This window comes from Aptenodytes patagonicus, chromosome Z, assembly GCF_965638725.1.
Source record: "Aptenodytes patagonicus chromosome Z, bAptPat1.pri.cur, whole genome shotgun sequence".
Lineage (NCBI taxonomy): Eukaryota > Metazoa > Chordata > Aves > Sphenisciformes > Spheniscidae > Aptenodytes > Aptenodytes patagonicus.
In genome coordinates this window covers 65,014,219-65,019,469 of record NC_134982.1, presented here as the reverse complement: position 1 = coordinate 65,019,469, position 5,251 = coordinate 65,014,219, and positions in this window count along the sequence as shown.

Here is a 5,251-nt window from a genome sequence, read left to right as displayed (position 1 = left end):
AGTCGGTCTAGCATTACCCCTGTAAGTCTCTCTGAGAAGCAATTACAGAAGTCTGTAAAAAAATTCATCATACGTGTTGCATAAGAGATAAGGCTTAGAAAACTAAATGTGTGAACTTGTTGGGGGCAGCTGTAGTAGCCTGGGACAGATGAAGAAATCTTTGTCTAATTAAATTTGTCAACAAGAAAATAAAGCATAAGCATGTTAGCATTTGCATAAACATTTCTGTAATGGAAAATAACTTAGTTGATATAAAGTTGATAGTCATTAGGTAAATGTTAAGACTTTAAGGCATTGTTCATGTGTTAATAGCTCCACTAAAAAGTATTAATGACTATTAGGGACAATAATACATATCTAAAAACATATGAACATGAGCAATGAAACATAAGGTTTTTCACACCTTTCTAGACCATCAGATTACACTCATAATTAGACTGCATTATACGGTTGCGTAGGGCACTGAACACAGACTAACCATGGCAGCATGTCAGTCTTCTGTGGGCCACTTTCCATGAATAAGCAGCAGCACATGCAGGACTTCTGGTAGACTGGCTCCAATACAGCCAGAAATCATAACCAGTTCAGGTAGCTCCATATGGCACCATGCCACATGGATCAGGCTGAAGGTTGCTTCTTGGTAAGAAAAAGTTTGCAAACTTTAAACACAGTACAGATGGGAGGCCCTACAGAGAGGCTGCAGGCAGGGAGAACCACATAGCCATAGTCTCAAAAGCGAGATAAAATATTGCTGATGTCTCCAGCTGTGAGAAAGAAGGCATTGAGGAGGACTTCAGTAGACATTCTGAGTGGGTTTTTTAGCCATGTTAATTTAAGGTGATGGCTAGTTATCTACACGGAGCCATCAGAGAAACAGGACAAGAATTTAGCTGGGGCCAAAAGGCATGGGGAGCAGAAAGTGGATCTGTGAGCTGTTGGTGCACAGATGGGAGATGAGTTTGTGCTTACAGGCGAGATACAGTTCGAACGGAAAAGACAAGAGAACATCAGATCAACTTCTGCAGGGAGGAAGGATATAATCTTAAAAAAAATATTGCATGTCACTACGGGTAAGTTAATATTCTTTGTTTGATAATACACAGCATTAAGTAGGGTATCTTTGTGTATCATTGCTTTTTCTATGGAGACACTGCCTGGAAATGAGAATAGCAGTCAAAACAAAGAAATATTTGTGCTGTTTACAGCAAAAAGGGTCTTTGCAATTTCCTACATGCGTCATTTCTACATAGTAGATTTTGAGCGTCCTGACTCATATTTGGCTAGTATATGGTCTCTCTAGTGTTCAGGAAACTTGTCTCTTTTCTGTGATGGTGGTTCTTAAGTGAATATTTTTCTCAATAGTCTAGTTAATCTGATTTGATGATATCTTCTTGCAGACTAAGTGACTTGGATGCAGTTCTTACTGACAGTTCTATTCTGTCAGAATGAAGAATGTTAAGAAATGCCATTTTTTTTCTTGGATTGCTTGATCTTCAATTCTCTCCAGCTAAATTATTGCTCATGCATTTTAAATATTTACAGGGAGTCAGACTTTTCTCAGTAGTGCCCACTGACAGGACAAAAGGCAATGGGCAAAAATTAAAACATATGATATTCCATCTGAACACACAAAACCCACTTTTTACTGTGAGTGTGGTCAAACACTAGCACAGGTTGCCCAGAGAGATTGTGGAGTCTCCATTCACACAGATATTAAAAACCCTATTGGGCAAGGTCACAGGTAACCTGATCTAAATGACCCTGCTTGAGCAGGGGGGTCGGACTATATGATCTCAAGAAGTCCCTTCCAGCCTAAGCCATCCTGTGAATCTGTGAGATTTCATCTGAAACCTTGCTACCATGCTGTAACATGCTGACTTTTACGCTTACCCCCACATCTTTAGTATCTCAGGAAGAGTGAGCAGCTTCTAGAGACATATGTTGATATAATGCTGGGAAAGCCATGTCTGTATGACATTTTTTGGGTAATTTCCTTTGAGTTGTTTTCCTCCACACCTGGGAGATTTGGAAGAGATACTGTTGGATAGTCCACTGGGATCTAAGCTGCTTGGTCATCATTAGATGTGTGGTAATGGTCCCTCTTAGGGGCTAAATCTCTTGTGACATCAGTAAGTGGCCATGTACCGTACCGAATGAGTTGTCATTTTGCTGGTTTTGTTCAATTTTAGGTCTAGTCCCATTCTTTCTTCTAGCAGATAGCAGAAGGTTCAGGTTATTATCTGCCAGAGGTTTTGCTTTTGGAGTAACTCAAGCTTGATTTCACTTGTGCATGCTTGCCTCTTCAGAACAAGATGCACACTTTACCCCTTGCTTTTAGTTAATGTCTCATATTACTATTTATTTATCAACCCTTATATTTGTTCTTTTCAGTGAAAGGCATATCCTGTTGCTGCTTAGGAATGTGAAAATGGATATGTTTCCTCCCCTGCTCTTATTTTCTTCTTTAAAATTTTTAGCTTCTGCATTTACCACTCTGCAGAAGCTGACTAATTGCTGGGCATGTGTCCTGGTTTCGGCAGGGATAGAGTTAATTTCCTTCCTAGTAGCTGGTACAGTGCTGTTTTGGATTTAGGGTGAGAACAATGTTGATAACACACCGATGTTTTAGTTGTTGCTAGGCAGTGCTTACACTAGTCAAGGACTTTTCAGCTTCCCATGCTCTGGGACTTTTCATGCTTCCCATGCAACTGAGAAGGCTGGAGGTGCACAAGGAGCTGGGAGGGGACACAGCCAGGACAGCTGACCCAAACTGGCCAAAGGGATATTCCATACCATATGACATCATGCTCAGTATATAAAGCTGGGGGAAGAAGAAGGAAGGGGGGGACGTTCGGAGTGATGGCATTTGTCTTCCCAAGTAACCGTTAGGTGTGACGGAGCCCTGCTTTCCTGGAGATGGCTGAACACCTGCCTGCCGACGGGAAGGAGTGAATGAATTCCTTGTTTTGCTTTGCTTGCATGAGTGGCTTTTGCTTTACCTGTTAAACTGTCTTTATCTCAACCCACGAGTTTTCTCCCTTTTACCCTTCTGATTCTCTCCCCGATCCCACTGGGGGGGAGTGAGCAAGTGGCTGTGTGGTGCTTAGTTGCCGGCTGAGGTTAAACCACGACAGCATGTTTTGGTGCATGAGAGTTCACAGGGAGTCCATATTTCAGGTTTTCTTCCTACCCTCAAATTACCTTTCTTTCAAGCACTTTTTGAAAGTCAAGATCTTGCCATTCCTATGTGTTACTCTAGATATAACCATTTGGTTCTGCATCCTCTGCTTGGAAGTCATGTATTGGTTAGGTAGCCCTGGCTGAAGGACCATGCCCACCTCACAAAATTTAAAGCATAGAAAAGACTGGGAACAATGGAGACCCTCACACAAAGTACTGAACTGCACAACCAAGTCTAACCAATGTCTGCAAGTGCAGGGATCAGGACATTGCTTTGCCATGCTGTGAGCTTTGAGGCAGAAAGATGACAAGGAGAACATAGGCAGAACTTCTTAGACAGAGAACGTGCTGCCATGGCAGATCAAGGATTGCTGAGTAAGCAAAATGCCCACTCTGCCTTCCTACCACCTTCTGGGAAAGTTGGGCTCGTGTATATTATCTACAAAAAATGTAAGGCTACGCAGAGTAGACCATGATTTTCTTTTCCAGTGCAAATCACCCTGCAAGGTCCCTGGAACTAGGCTAAACATTTTAGGGTTACACTTTGGCTCTGCAGAAATTTTTGTAGCTTGTAGGATGTAGTATTTTATTAAATACTACCATACTGCCTTATCAGCCTTTCTAAATAATGTCACAGATCTTTTAAATAAGTCTCCAGACAGAGAGAATAAAAGATAATCTAACACATTATCATGGCACCATCCTCACTTTAAAGCTACCGAGGCCAGATTCAGCCCTCTTGAGACACCAGACTGAGGTGCTTGAGCACAGTGCCCTGTCCCCACAAAATCCCTCCAGACAAGCAGAGAGAAACATTGCTGGAGTGACTGGTACCTTGGTGACCCTCTACCCTGGGATGTTCTACGACTTGACCAGTAGCAAGGTAAAAGTGTGAGCTGATTGCTAAATGTTCCTGTATCTATTTTATGCAGTATGGTTTCATACCTTTTTAAAGAAAGATATTCAGTGGAACTTGAATTGGAAATCTCTCTGATTTACCTTGCACTTTTTAGCCCTTTTGAAATTGACTGCTAGTCATCTGGAAAGTCCTGAATGCACGATTGGAACATATTAAGAGAGGACATGTGGAGCTATTCACATGAATGAGGGTGCTCGACACCTGCTGTGCCTCTTTCTTCAGAAGGTGAAGAATAAACAGGAGACATGGGGTGAAAGGAACCAAACCCCTGACCTTGCAGGACTCTCAGCGGTTGCTATCACAGACTTTACTACTCATGGGCATGGGCACGATTTACTACACCACGCTGGCTGGCCACATGGACTGAGAGTCTTCCTGAAGTTGGACATTGCCAATACAAATCATTCAACCCTGAAATCATGGCTCAGGCCTAAATATAATATATTGAAATGCTTCTAGAAATGTCATGAAATGATCCTGCAGCGCAGTGCCTGTGAGGATTGAAGACGAACTTCTGCTGATGCCTTCTACTCCTGTGCCTTCATGTTTTCTAAATACTATGCATGTGTTTGTTTTACTTTCTATGCATGGGTTTTGTTGTGGGGTTTTTAGTGTGGTTTTGGAGTGGTTTTTGGGGGGGGAGTTGTGTGGTGGTTTTTTTTTTTTTATTAAGTAATGACAAATGGATGGTATCATTTTGTATCATTCAATTTACTGTTCTGTTTACCCTAAGACACAATTTTTTTTTGCTGTACCTCATGAGTACAATGCAAGCTTTTCAGCATGAGGCTGGCTGAACACTGGGGCAGGTGGCCCAGACACTGCAAAACCTCCATTCCTGTGAATTTTCAAAACTCACCTGGGTTAATTCCTGAGCAACCTGGTCTAACTTGCAAGCTAGTTGGACTGCATGGCCTCCAAAGGTCCTTTTTACCTTAATCTTTCTCTGAGTCTGTGCTCTCAAGCTGTTCTCTGTAGTCATGAGCACCGCTCCAATAATGAAAATCAAGTCTTACAATTCCAGGATCTGGTTCTTAAATTAAAAAAAATACAGCGAACATTGTGGTAATTAAAAAAATAATTAAAAAAAAAAAATCCAGGTACTGTCTATAGTGTTTGTTCTTTGTAAATAGAAACTGCAATTCTGTGCAT